The sequence below is a fragment of the Coturnix japonica genome, chromosome 14 (genome assembly GCF_054131305.1).
Source record: "Coturnix japonica strain WE chromosome 14, WE-NBRP24, whole genome shotgun sequence".
Classification (NCBI taxonomy): domain Eukaryota; kingdom Metazoa; phylum Chordata; class Aves; order Galliformes; family Phasianidae; genus Coturnix; species Coturnix japonica.
In genome coordinates this window covers 18,395,874-18,410,961 of record NC_140676.1, presented here as the reverse complement: position 1 = coordinate 18,410,961, position 15,088 = coordinate 18,395,874, and the positions used below count along the sequence as shown (strand labels likewise).

General features: G+C 45.0%; 2 long non-coding RNA genes across 2 annotated transcripts; one reads left to right on the top strand and one right to left on the bottom strand.

Annotated features, from left to right (window-relative positions):
• Positions 1-2,083: 2,083 nt before the first annotated feature.
• Positions 2,084-5,866, bottom strand: LOC146758482 (uncharacterized). The gene is made up of 3 exons (XR_014934496.1): positions 5,753-5,866; positions 3,645-3,705; positions 2,084-2,669 (listed from the first exon to the last, which is right to left on the bottom strand). It is a non-coding gene; the product is annotated as an uncharacterized LOC146758482 (long non-coding RNA).
• A 15-nt stretch (positions 5,867-5,881) lies between these two features.
• LOC146758481 (uncharacterized) lies at positions 5,882-13,488 on the top strand. The gene is made up of 3 exons (XR_014934506.1): positions 5,882-5,981; positions 7,453-7,526; positions 13,188-13,488. It is a non-coding gene; the product is annotated as an uncharacterized LOC146758481 (long non-coding RNA).
• Positions 13,489-15,088: the final 1,600 nt, after the last annotated feature.

Here is a 15,088-nt window from a genome sequence, read left to right as displayed (position 1 = left end):
AGTACATGTATGAACATAAGAAATGACAGTGCCAAGAGGCATTTATTCATTAGCCTCTTTCTGCCTGACCCTGAAGACTAAGTAGTCTGAACCTTGACTAACAAACCATAGTATTAAATGCAAGGTAGAAAGTTGATATTAAAAAGCAGGACCTGGATCAATCTCACTTCTTTGTGATAACAGTTAAGAAAACAGTCAAACGATAGGGAAAAAATAAAAATAAAAAAAAGAACAGTAGAGTAGCATCTTCAGAGACTGAAATGGCTGGCATTCAGGTAGGCTGTCTGGCACTGAATGCAGGTCATAGTGAGTTCTAGACTTAAACTTAAATAAACTTAGACTTAAATACTGAGTTCTAGACCTGTATAGTGCAGTGGGAGCACTGACTACACAGAATGGTGATCATCCTAGAAATCTTTCACTCCAAAATAATCAAACTACATGCTGACAAGATACTAATTCCAACCAAAGCGTGAAGAAAAAGAATAGCTGTTTATGTACATTCAAGGTGGAAACAGTTGGACTCCGAACCTTGTGAAATGGAAGTCTGTTGAACTGTATTTCAACATTCCTGACCTTTCAGGTAAGAAACAATACTGGTCCGAAAACTGCGGTAGTTGGCCCAGGAATGAGACACGCTTTCCACAGTTTGAGTTGTCAGAAGTTAAGTATCAGGGTTTTGAATTAATACGACTTTAATAGGAAATTTCATATTAAACATGTGGAAAGAAATGTTCAGTCTCAAAAAGACATGCCATTGTAAGTATTCCAGATTTAAGTTACTAGATGGGTGTCTTCACGTAGCCTACACTGCTATAGTGCCTACTAATCTCTCTGTAGTGCCTGCAGGTGGTAAGTAACATCAGAGAGGAAGTGCTGACTTCTGAACTAACATCTAAATTCCTATTCTTACCAGTGGAAAGAAACAGACAATGTCGGTAAATGAATTTGCTCATACAGAGTAGACTTAGAAAACATGCTGAATGAATTAACAGTCCAAAGCGCTCTCTTCTCTCTGTAGACTAGAAATGGAGACAAAAACCGATGGCGTGAATAAAGCGTGATTGTGAAGCCAGGGATACTTTTCTCTGGTATATTAGAGAAGCCTAGTAAAGAGGCATACTCAGACTTTTGAGTTGAATGTCTCATTGCAACTCTACACATTCCATTTGAAAATTCACAGATAACAAATGTATTTATGTTGACTGAAGCAGACATTGGTGGCACGGCGGTAGATTGAACTTTCCCACCAATAGTCCATTATGTTTTCTTGCCATGTAACAGATGGCAGCAGAGGGGCACTCTGACAGAATGGTGTCTGACATGGTGTCTTAGTTTTAGCTGGGATGGATTTTTCTTCAGAGTCCCTGGAATGATGTTATGTTTTGGTTCTAGGAAAAAAAATGGTGTTAATAACACGCCAATTCTAAGTAGTGTTGTACTGAGCCAAGGCCGTCCTCAGTGAAGGGACTAAGGAGCTGGAAGGGAATGGAGTTAGGACAGCTGACTTAAACAGGCCAAAGGGGTATTCCATACTATACGACATCATGTGGTTTTGAAAAGAGTGAAAGTTCATCTGGCTCTTGTGCTGCTCAGCGGCTCAAGAAAGACAGGGAACTACTCAAGAGCGTACAGCAGAAGGCTACAAAGATTATTAGGGGCCTATAGCATCTCCCTTATGAGGAAAGGCTGAGTTTGGACTGGAGAAGAGAAGACTGAGAGGGATCTTATGAACATTGACTGATAGTCATAGTCACTATCAACATAGTCACATATCAAGAGCCATAGATATGCATACACATGCACATGTGCATTAACTTATTGTTACCAGCACAAGAACAGGCTGATGGCCACTGTCCCAGAGATTTAGAAGACAAACATTATATGTTATCAGAAGTATTAAAGTATACATATCAATTGTAAATCTCAGAGATATGAAACAAATATTAGATACATACTGATGTCTGTGCCCTCAAACATAACAAAACTAACCAAGGCCAACATATGCTCAACAGCTGAGTTGATGGAAGGCTGAAAAAGATAATTTCCTGAAGTCGGAGCATATACATTCATAACGCTGAGATTACACTAATCTTGATTTGTTTTATTTAAATTTTCCTGGGTTGTTTTTTTTTCCCCCATGCCTGAAGTGAGACGGGATATAAATGCCAAAGACCACACTGCACCACGTGTTTTCAGGAAGTCCCTGCTGAAATCACAGGGCAGTCCTGCTTTCAAAGTGACTGTGAGTTGCCCTAGCATGTGCTTGGATTGCAGCATTTGCTGATGGATCTCGTAAAACTCTCTTTGGTACTTGTTTGAACGAAGACAGAAAGAGGCTTCCAGCTGTCCCACCATGACCTGTACAAGAGTGATGGAAGAGCAGTGCAGGATCGGTTGCTGCATTTGAAACTTTTCTAGAAGGAAAGCCTCCCATATGGCGAAAAGGTTCTCTGTAAATAACAATAACAGCTTGGCTTCCGGTCCTGAAAATGCATCCTGTGATGCATGGTAGGCTGTTGTACACTGCCAAGCTTCACAAGGCTCAAGAAGACAGGAATCCAGCCCTGCAAGCACCAGCTGCAGTGTCAAGGTCAAGCCCAGAGGCATCACCTGCGCTTGTTCCAGACATCCTGTTTCCTCCCTGACTGCGATGTGCGCAGGATCTCCTGTGATGGAAATGTTATATCAAACATTGCTGCACATTTGCAAAACCGAGTTGTCAAGCTCACATTTTCAAAGCACCAATCTATCCTAATTCAGGCACGTGGTAAGCAAGCTCATTTTCAGAGGTACTGAGTACTTTACATCAGTTTACATCTGGAATGGATGTTCCAGATGCCTTCTTTTCTTTGCTTTGCTTTTTCTTTCTTTGCTTTTCCTTTTCTTTTTTCTTTTCATTTCCCCTCTCCTCTCCTATCACACCTCTGCTCTCCTCTCCTCTCTCCTTCTTTTTTCTTCTCCTCTCTCATCTCCTCTATTTATGACCATCTTGCACAGTCTCTGGATGCATATTGGCTCTGAAATCTATAGTGCTTTTTTTTTTTTTTTTTTTTTTTTTTTCCTCAGAAACTTCCACTTAAAAATGTTTTTCTCAAGTACTTCAAAATGCCCCAAAACTGAAATTCTTGGATGGGACTGAATAATGTTTTAAAATGACATCGGTTTGGAATGAAAATAATGCAGTGATTTATACAGATTAAATATTTAAAGCTTTCTGTTGTTACTCACGCACATTTGTGGTATACTGTCTTTATAAACCAATGACATACGATATCATTATAAATAAAAGATATACTAATTGGGGATTTCTGTCAGGAGCTGATGGTACTAAAATCGTGTTTGCTTAAGGATTAAATATTTTCCCTTCGGGCTTGCCAATGATTTTAAACCTTCCTGATACCTGCCAGGGAAAAAAGAAGAAGATAAAAGGCCTCAGTTGAAAACACTGGACAGCTCTGAAGTGCTGTGGTGATATCGTTGCAAGTACTCCAATCTCAATTTTACACACGTGGCTATTCTCATTTGGGTCCATATGACTCATCACTACAGAAAGCTGAATGCATGCAATATGGGACTGCATCCTACCGGAGGACAATCATCTTACGCGCTTCAGAGCCATTTGAGATGCATTCAAACCTCACCTGCATGCCGTCCATTCATTCAGTTTTGCTTGGGCTGCTTCCAATAATCCAAATGTCTACACTGAAAAGGCAAAACAACAGATAAATACCCAAACTGAAAAGGCTAATAAAATTGTATAAGGAAACATGAATCATGCTTCATTGCACATTAAAATGAGCTCATTTAAATGACAAATGGTATATTCTTAGCATACTTGAACAGAGCATAAACCGCTGATGAAGTATCTGCGTTCTGACCCACCAAAACAAATCACAGTCCTTCCTCATTATGTGACCAAAAGTACTCTCTCTCTGATGTGTCTAAAACACAACATTTATCACCCACAGTTCAGGTAACGGGATCATCTTATCACACATGCGATGGGATCATCTTGTCGCACTCCCGGTCTCATTCTGTGACAGGAATAATTGCCATTTTGGTCACATGAAACACACGTGCTGGCATATACAAAGAAAAACATCCAGGCGTGCAGTCCTTTTGTCTACCAGAATCAGTTTGCTTGCCTCAGAAAATGTTCTCCCTGTATGTAAATATTCTTGAATTCAAGAATATTTAAGAGCTTGTTCATTCCAACACTGAAATCCTGGTGACCTCAGAGGGTTTTTGTGCAACTCAAGGGAACACACAAAGCCCTAGCATAGAGATGGCATGGCCAGAAAGAACATGCACAGTAACGTAAACATTATAAATCTACAAAGCTCTAAAAACTATGTTTGAATTTGTAACTGAAGTACCAAATCGGTTTTTTTCCGTTTCGGTAAAAAGCTGAAAATTAATTGTTTGAAATATTCCTCCAGGCCAGTATTTATCTTAAACAAACATGAGATTCACACTGTCAAACTTCAGACATCTGCCTTCAGGCTGATCATTTAGTTTCCTTTTCTAGATAACGGAAGGGAACAAAATAGCATTCAGATGTGGTGCTTTGTAAGTTCATCTCTGCTTTAGCCCGCCTGTCTAGGGCTAGATATCCAAATGGCAGATACTTCAGATCAGCAGGTAAGCACTAAATCATAGAATGGCTTAGGTTGGAAGGGAACTTTAAAATCATTCAGCCTCAACCTTCCTGCTGCAGACAGGGCTGCCCCCCAGTAGCTCAGGATGCCCAGGGCCACATCCAACCTGGCCTTGAATGCCTCCAGGGATGGGGTACCCACAGCTTCAATGCGCAACCTCTGTCAGTGCCTCGCTATCTTCTGAGTAGAGATTTCTTTTCCTAACGTGTTACTAATTTTCCCCATATTGTTTGTTTGTTTTTAAGAGTTTAACACCGTTTATTTTCAGAGAATGACTTTAATTTAGGTAAGGAGGGAGCTCTCAGTCAGCTCATTACCCTCCAGGCTGGAGTTTTACATGCACGGACCAAGCCCTGAATCTGTATCTCTGAAAATGTCAAGTACTTTCCAACAAACAAACAACACACACACACACACACACACACACACACAAATAAAAATAAAATTAGAAAATGATTTTCCTTATGTCAGCATCATAATCCACACACATCTTAAGGCACACGGTTTGCATGTTTGGTGAAGGAAAGTACTGATTAGACTTGAGGAGATAAGAATTTAACCTTTCTTGTGTAAAAGCACTATTGACTGTGATCTACAAGAAAAATCAAACTCACATAGCTGTATAAACAAGTCTCCGGTTTCAGTGAATGGCAGAAATACAACGAATGGAAGGAATGAAAAGATAGCTGACTATCCACATGAAATTGCTTTTGAGGATATCAAATGACAGTGATGTGAGTGAACAGGGCACATTTGCAACTCTTGCTCATGCTAATAGGGTTGCCCTGATAGGTGGTGGATGCCCCATGCCTGCAGACACCCGAGATCGGGCTGGATGTGGCTCTGAGCACCTGATGGAGCTGCAGGTGTTCCTGCTCACTGCAGGGCAGTTGGACCAGATGGGCTTTAAGCATTCCTTCCAACACAAACGGTTCTGTGAAGTGAGACACATCCTATACCTACAGGAAGTCCAGGATGACATTGTTGATTGAAACATAGAATCCATGATGTGTTAACTTTATAGGGATGTACTTATAAATAATATAAATAGATAATAGATTACATATATATATAAAGCTTTAGTATCATACCCAGGTTCGGTTGCTGCTGAGAGCTGGGCCCGCTCCCAGGGCCAGGCCGGGCCGCGGGGCCGGGCGGAGCCGCCGCCATGATGGGGGGGCTGGGACAGGGTCTGCAGTAGCAGGGGCTGTTCCGTACCACGTGACGTAAGGCGGGCGTCATAACGCTTCGTGGAGGGCAGACGTTGTTCGGCGGTTGTGGAGCCCGCGCTGGATGGCGCTGTGCGGTCGTCGGTGGGCGGTGAGTAGTTGCGTTTTAACTATGGGTACAGCTGCTCTCACGTTTCGGTTGCCATTTTCCTCAGCGGTGCTGAGCAGCTGCAGGGCTGTGCTGCAGCGTGAAGCCCAGTGGGGCCCAACCCAGAACCGTCAAGTCCTTGTACCAAGAGTGGGAAGGGAAGGGCCCTTTGGGGGCTGTCTTGGCCAGCTCCCCTGATGAAGTTGTTCAAGGGCCCTGACCCCTGAGGGACACAACTTGTCATTCAAATCCTTTTCAATGTAGAGAAAAGTGTTCCATCTTTTGTGCCCTATTGCTCTTTCTCCCCTGGTTCCTCATTGGCTGAGTATTTTAGGTTCGCAATCTTCCTGATGCTCAACTAAACATGTGAATACTGAATAAGCATTAATTTTTGCTAGCTAAGTATATCTCACCGATGAGTTAAGTTTGCACAGGTGCTCATTCAGTACTTGGTTGTTGTTTCTGGACATCTGCTCATCCTTGCCTAGAGATAAGCTTGGAAGGAGGTTAGAGGGGAGCGTCTTGATGCCTGCCTGTTCCATCCCAGCCTACCCACAGAGCAAGGCTACGCAGCCTTGTGTAAAGGCCCTGACTTCTGTGATGTTTGTTAAGTCTGTTTTACTTTTGCTGAGGGTCTTTTATCCAAACAGAATAGCCGTACAATATTTTTGCAAGCAATAATGAATCCCATCATTCAGCGACTGTATTTCTAAACTGTGCTACTAACAGAGATGGTATTTCTACTTGTAAACATCAGCCGTTTTTAAGGAGAAGTTACGAAATCCAAATACGTGGTACTCTACTTCTTCAGCTCCATCTCCCCTTTTCAATATCTAATAGAGAAACAGCATTCCGTTCTTACATCACTGATGCACTTAAATCACAAAGGGACAAGTTTGGTCGGGCAGGGCCTACGCTTTGTGAAGTCATGCTGGTTATCCTGTACTGTCTTCCTCCCTTCCGTGTGCCTTAGCACAGCATTGAGGTGCAGACGTGTAAGTTCCTTGAGTCACTGTATGATAACGATTGAGTCACAGCCTGAAACACGGACAGAACACCAGGGAAAAGGACCCGGTCCACCTCTGATAGGCCCCATTTCAGGGCAGACTGGAGATGGGTTACTTGTGGATTTTTTTTCCCCTATGAGCGTAGATCTTTGGAGATGGTAGGGCAATCATTTTAAATATTCCTTCCTGTTGTGTTAGTACCTTAGTCATAACTCGTCGTAGATGACCATGATATCAGGTTGATCTTCCTGATGGTTACAGGAACTTGATGGCACACGAGGAACTTCACCTGACAGCCATGACTTCTCCAGACTCTTTCCAGTCCCTTGAGTAGTCAACTCCTTGATCCTCAAGTGCCTGAAATATATGGCCAAAAATGCAATCCCTCAATGACATGTACTCCTAGACTCCTATTTCCGAGATAAACGGGCATAATGCAGTTAATAATCAAACACCATCACGTACAGGAAAAGGGAGCACGGCGGAGGACGGGAGCACGGCAGAGGATGGGACCGGTGGCGGAGGATGGGAGCACAGCGCGGTGAGGATGGAGGTAGCCCGTTGAGGGGACGGGAACAGGAGGTGGGAGCGCGGCGGGGGACGCTCTCTTTGACTAAGGGAGAGGTGGGAGCGCGGCGGGGAACCCGCGACGGACGACGCGCGGTATGACTAAGGGGGAGGTGGGAGCGCGACGGGGGACGCTCGCCTTGACTAAGGGTGGGGTGGGAGCGCGGCGAGGGACCCGCGGCGGGGGATGCTCGCCTTGATTAAGGGGGAGGTGGAAGCGCGGCGGGGGACGCTCGTCTTGGCTAAACCGGAGGTGGGAGCGCGACGGGGGACGCGACATAGGACGCGCGATATAACTAAGGGGAAGGTGGGAGCGCGACGGGGGATGCTCGCCTTGATTAAGGGGGAGGTGGGATCGCGGCGGGCGACCCGCGATAGAGGACGCGCGATATGACTAAGGGGGAGGTGGGAGCACGGCGTGGGACGCTAGCCTTGACTAAGTGGGAGGTGGGAGCGCAACGGGGTACCCGCGACGGGGGACGCGCGCCTTGACTAAAGGGGAGGTGGGAGCGCGGCGGGGGACGCTCATCATGGCTAAACCGGAGGTGGGAGCGCGGCGGGGGACCCGCGACATAGGACGCGCGATAGAACTAAGGGGGAGGTGGGAGCGCGGCGAGGGACCCGTGACGGGGAACGCTCGCCTTGACTAAGAGGGAGGTGGGAATACGGCGGGGGACCCGCGACGGGAGACGCTCGCCTTGACTAAGAGGGAGGTGGGAGCGCGGCGAGGGACCCGGGACGGGGAACGCGCGACTTGATTAAGGGGGAGGTGGGAGCGCGACGGGGGACGCTCGCCTTGATGAAGGGGGAGGAGGGAGCGAGGCGTGGGACCCGCGACGGCGGACGCGCGCCCTGATTAAGGGGGAGGTGAGATGGCGGCGGGGGACCCGCGACAGAGGACGCGCGATATCACTAAGAGGGAGGTGGGAGCGCGGCGGGGGACCCGCGACGGGGGACTCTCGCTTTGACTAAGGGGGAGGTGGGAGCGAGCCGGGGGACGCTCGACTTGACTAAGGTGGATTTGGGAACACGGCGGGGGACCCGCAGCGGGGGACTCTCGCCTTGATTAAGGGGGAGGTGGGAACACGGCGGGGGACCCGCGGCGGGGGACTCTCGCCTTGACTAAGGGGGAGGTGGGAGCGCGACGGGGGACCCGGGACAGGGAACGCGCGCCTTGATTAAGGGGGAGGTGGGAGCGCGACGGGGGACGCTCTCCTTGACTAAGGGGGAGGTGGGGGCGCGGCGAGGGACCCGGTACGGGGAACGCTCGCCTTGACTAAGAGGGAGGTGAGAGCGCGATGGGGGACGCTCGCCTTGATTAAGGGGGAGGTGGGATCGCGGCGGGGGACCCGCGACAGAGGACGCGCGATAGCACTAAGAGGGAGGTGGGAGCGCGGCGTGGGACCCGCGACGGGGGACTCTCGCTTTGACTAAGGGGGAGGTGGGAGCGCGCCGGGGGACTCCGCGCCGGCGGAGGTTAGATTTAGTGCGCCGGCGGAGGTTAGATTTAGTGCGCCAGCCGAGGTTAGATTTAGTGCGCCAGCCGAGGTTAGATTTAGTGCGCCAGCCGAGGTTAGATTTAGTGCGCCGGCGGAGGTTAGATTTAGTGCGCCAGCCGAGGTTAGATTTAGTGCGCCAGCCGAGGTTAGATTTAGTGCGCCAGCCGAGGTTAGATTTAGTGCGCCAGCCGAGGTTAGTTTTAGTGCGCCGGCGGAGGTTAGATTTAGTGCGCCAGCCGAGGTTAGATTTAGTGCGCCAGCCGAGGTTAGTTTTAGTGCGCCAGCCGAGGTTAGATTTAGTGCGCCGGCGGAGGTTAGTTTTAGTGCGCCAGCCGAGGTTAGATTTAGTGCGCCGGCGGAGGTTAGTTTTAGTGCGCCAGCCGAGGTTAGATTTAGTGCGCCAGCCGAGGTTAGATTTAGTGCGCCAGCCGAGGTTAGTTTTAGTGCGCCAGCCGAGGTTAGATTTAGTGCGCCAGCCGAGGTTAGATTTAGTGCGCCAGCCGAGGTTAGATTTAGTGCGCCAGCCGAGGTTAGATTTAGTGCGCCAGCCGAGGTTAGTTTTAGTGCGCCAGCCGAGGTTAGTTTTAGTGCGCCAGCCGAGGTTAGATTTAGTGCGCCAGCCGAGGTTAGATTTAGTGCGCCGGCGGAGGTTAGATTTAGTGCGCCAGCCGAGGTTAGATTTAGTGCGCCAGCCGAGGTTAGATTTAGTGCGCCAGCCGAGGTTAGATTTAGTGCGCCAGCCGAGGTTAGATTTAGTGCGCCAGCCGAGGTTAGGTTTTAGAGGGACGCGCGCCTTGGCTAGGGGGTAGATGGGAGCTCGCCGGGGGACGCGCGCCTTTGCTAATGGGGAAGTTGGAGCGCGCCGGGGGACTTTACTGCCGTATATGGATACAAACTTTTCATCTTCGTTCTGTTTCTTTTTTTGATTAATAAATACTTGTTAAATTTATTTTGTTTCTCCTTTGTGGTTCTTTATGTTATTCCGCTCACAAGTTTTTTGTTGTTGTAATGGTATAAACACTGAGGTCAACTTTTTTAGTAGCAAGTTTTTAGCTGGGATCTCAGTTATAATTAGTATTTTTTGATTTTTTTTTTCTTCATCGTAATCTTTTATTTTTTGTTTCTCTGTTATGATGGGGTTGGGTATTTACAGGGTTACGATGTACTTCCACTTTAGTTTGGTTCAATATATCTTTATGTTTTACTGGTTTAAGTAGGGTGGTCATGCATAAACCAAGTACGACTTGGTGGCCACTTTCTGCTTCCCTTTGGAAGGCATTTGCTCACGTCCCAGAAAGCATGGCTCATCACATTTAACTGTTTCTCCATAAGATGGATTCAACCGCTTTGTCCTTTTTTCTTTCTCTCAGATTCTGTTGGCAGGTACAACACTACAAGGTGTGGGGTTCCCATTTGCCCAGCTGTGGTCACCAGGAAGTCTTTGAGCCCTGCTCTACCAGAGCTGTAGCAGCATGTTATCAGTATGATTTTCATTCAGGATCCAAAAGATGTCATTATACATACCTCTAGAAAGTACATTCATAGAGATGAACACTAAATCTGATTTCGTAGATATGAATCCAGATCTCTTCATAGAGTTTCTTCCCAAACTTCTCTGCCTTCTCTTCTAGGTTTGGAATTACTAGAGGTATTTGGTTGGGTTTTTTTTTTTTGTTTGCTTGTTTTGTTTCTTGTTGGTTTTTGTTGTTGTTGTTGTTGTTTTGTTTTGTTTGTTTCTTTTCTGTTTGGTTTTTTTTTTGTTTGTTTTCCCACCGTGTATCTGCATAGTATGCAAATAGACTGTTCAACTACTGGCTGGGAATTTGGCTACTGGTGCACGTTCTGTGGCCATTTGCCCAGAACGGACAGCCTGGACAGAACTGTTGCTCCAGCACCAAGTGAGTGGACAGTCATGATGCAGAAATCCTTGACAAAATACCATATTTTTCTGACAACATAATTTTTATAGGATGGAACAAAGGGTGTTTTCCAACTGGGGGAGGTGGGAGGGGGCGGGGCAGTAATCAAGTGTACTGAACTTATTGTTTCAGGTTTTCAATTGATTCTGAGCCAGTGGTTTCAGCTCTCATGGCATTAAAGCTTTCATTAGGCAACAGTTTTTTATTTGTCTTCTGAATTCCCATGGAGGACGATTCGTAATAGTGATTAGGTATTTGGTGACTTTACCTTGTTGCATTGTGTTAATCACAAGGTTAAAAACTTGCTACATTTTGAGGTTACTTTGAAATCAGGCTGAAAATCTTGGTCTTCTCAGCTGAGTTATACATTGGCTTATTAAATGTTGTGTCTTCATTCAAATGAGTAAAAGTATTAATTTGTGAGTGCTGCAGGGAGATTAGAATGCTAATATACATAAAAAATGGATTTCAGCCAAGTACTTAGTCAAGGGAAAGTCTAGAATGCTAAGAATCCTTGTTACTTGAAACAACATCAGTGGTATTTTGTAACCTTCAAAATGGAGATCGTTAGAAAAAATAATTGCGAAGGTGTATGTGTCATCCACTGCTTTATTTAGACAAAGAACCTATGTGAGACGCTATACCGAAAATTCTGTGCAGATCAACAAGTGTTGTCTTTGACATAGCCCTTATCAAGAACTTGGTACCAGAAATGAAGAGTTGGCAATAAAGTATCCGCTTTACTGGATTTGGGAGGCAACCAAACTGATTACAAAAACTGAAAATTGATTTTAAATGGGAAAGAGTAGGATTAATCCTAAAGCGAGCTGAATTTTTTTCCATCTCTTTAAAAATGGCTAGTGGAGACTGACCTGCCTACAGTTCAAAACAGACTTTTTCTCATCTGTCTGCTGGAGGGAACAATGCAGGCGTGTTTCATTTCCTTAGGAAATGGCCAAGAGCCAGAGAAAGATTAAAAATGTAAGCAAGAATCAGTGCAGTGGTTGTTCCTGTAAGAGTTAGACAGTTGGCCTGCAATATCAGTAAATCCTCCCACAGAAGATATGTTCCTGTACTACAGGATTTGTGTATGGTGCAGAAAGGATGGACTTGGCTGTTACTCCTGCACAGGTGCACATGGAATGCATTTGGTATGTGAAAGAGTAAGTAAAAGCAACTGACATACTTGAAGAAATGTTTTATGAGCAGAAGAACTAATGAGCAAAAATAAATCCTAAGAGGAGCAAATTACTTCTTCCGGGTTTCTCTCTTGGTTCTTCAGCTCCCCGCCATAACAGTCCCAACTTCCCTGCCCTGTCCTCTGTCGTGTGTAGGGCCCTTTGGCCACTGCTGGGCAGACAGTATGATAGCTGAGCTCCACGTGTCCCATCTCAGCGGGGACAAATGATCTCAGGAGCTCCATCCTCCAGGAGATCTTCCTTGTTCTGTAGACAGTGAAGATGTAATCAAGGCTGCCTAACCTAAGGATCTAACTGAGGTTCAATTTAAGGAAGCTGGTGAGCCGCTCTGCTTGCAGTGCTTCTGTCCTTCTCCACAAACAACACTGTCTTTATCTCTAAGACTAGGCATCTGCATTTGGTGGACGAGGTCTGCCTTTAGGGAATTCCAGTGATCTACCTCTGCTGTCCTTGGGAGGGAAACCTTGCTCTAGGAGAGCTTCTTCTCCAGTTGTCCAAATTTGTTGTTCAAATTAGGAACCTAAGATAAGATTCCTATTCGAACCTTATGCTTCCTAATCTGATTGAAACTGCCCATAAGGCTTAGGAGAACTGAAGAGGAGGAATGCCCGGTTGCAGAATTATGGGGAGCCAGGCAGAAAAATTAGGGGAATGTGTTTATTTAATATAGTTATTTATCCACTTTAGTATTACCACAGATAATGAAAAATACAGCAAAAAAATACAGCCCAAAACTTATGTCTGCTTCAAAGAAGTTGAATTCAAGAAACATAGAAAAGCTCGTTGTAAGATTTCATTTCAGGTATGGGAAATAATTCTGCTGCACGTGTTGGAAGGGAATTGAACAGACTGAAAATATTTGGAACATGAACTTCTATAGAAAAGCTCTGCAGGAACATTTGAACCATTTGATGGTTTCTTAATATTCCCGAGTCCTCTGAATCTACCTGGGCTGTTGATTGATGTGATTCTTCAGTCTTTCTCCCAAATATGTTTTAAATGTTTGTGTAATACTCAGGTTCAGCAGGGATCTGTTTAATGATTTAACTCCACTAACTCAAGACTTTGGCAAAGGAGAGGAAAAAAGAGAGAGCAGTACGTCCAGTGAGTGAGAAAGAACAGATGAACTGCAAGGAACACTGGAAATTTCCTTCCCTGGAGAGTGCATCAGCTGCTGCGCCCAGCACAAATCCGTACTCATCAGCCGTGAGGCATCTCTGGTCAGAAGCTGGATCCAACTTCCAAATGCCAAAGAAAATGGGTGGGGGTGAACGGAGCTCTTTGCTTTCAATAAAAAGCTTATTATTAAAATTATTAAAGCTTAGTCATTGTAGTTTTGATGGGGTCAAACAAAGGGTATGTGTGGGAGGGCAGGGGAAGAGAGAGCCTAAGTGGCAAACGGTGGGGAGAATCTTGGTTCCTGATTTAGAAGGAGTGAACAAGCGCAAGTCTCTGGGTAAGGCCTCTGGGACATAACAATGATAGTCAGTCTTTCAAATGTTGGTGCAAATATCAATCAATTAATGACAAAGGATGGTTCGTGTTCTCTCATTCATGCTTCCCTGTCAGCAAAGTATGTTTTCAGAAACTATCCTGGTAAATAAGACGTGGCTCTCCTCTGGCAGAGCCCCCATCTGCCTCTGTCAGTGGCATCCCTATAATGACAGCACTACACTGATATTAATGCTTCCCATGCTAGGGATTTGCCCATCTCCAGCTGCTAAAAAGAGTTGTTGCAGGATGGGAATTACAGAGTAACAGAGTGAAGGGGAAAAAAAAAAAAAAAAAGAAGAAGAAGAAGAAAGACCGCATTTAATTTCAGTCCTCAGAAATGCAATTTTCCATGGAAGTAGAACCCCTGCTGTCTGCCTGACTTGCATCCTGATCCTGTGTGTGCCCAGCTGAACTAGTGTATGTTATACAGTCCCATTTTGACTCCACAGAGGAGGGCAGGAGGAGCAAAATTGATGCTTTCAGTCTGTAAGGCATTTTAAAGTTAATCAGGTCCTCTGGGTCTGATCTAATTTGTGTAAGATTGCTGTTGATGATTAGAAGAGCTATTTCAGATTTTGGTCAATAGCCTGTTACGTGGACCCAGTGGAAAGATTCCAGTAGCAGTCTGTTAGTTTTTCCCTGTCACATTCAGGTTACAGACCCTTCACAGATGTTGTAAATAGACATCAATACTAAAAGGGAATATTACACAACTTAAAATCGTAAGTGCCAACACAGACGTTTTGTTAAAAACGTCTATCACATAAAAGCAAACATTTAAGGCCCTTATATTTCACAGAATCACATTTATCAATTATCAAGGTTGGAAAAGACCTAGAAGATCATCTAGTCCAACCATTACCAATACTTCCCAGCTAAATCATATTCCTCAACAATTTATAACAATTTATAACAGTTGTTTTCATTTTTAATATGTAAAATACATTTTTCTTCTCTTATTATTGACTTGAATATTTTTTCTTAGAATTTAATACTAATTTTTTTCCAACATTATTTATGTTCTTGACCATGTAAATGATGATGTGGACTTCGAACGAGAAGAAATAAATCTCGGTGGTTGGAAATCTAATAGATACTTGTGCAATGAATGAACCAACTGAGAATCCAACACAGCCTTCTCCAAAAAATATAGTTATCAGATATTATAGAGACAAGTACAAAGCTGGATGTCCACTCAATTATGTCCAGTTATTTCATTCTGTTCTGCATTTAATTTATCAGGTGAAAAGGATAACTGAAATATAATTCTCCTGTTCTGGGCCTTTCTGTTGTATTACAGTTGATGCAGCTGTTGTCATGGCAGGAAGGGTAAGGTCCCATCCATGCCCCATTTGCCCCTGCTTGCAACTCCTGTCTCTCTCATTGACTTGGAGCTAAAGCAGAGGAGCTAAGTAGTGAGGCAGG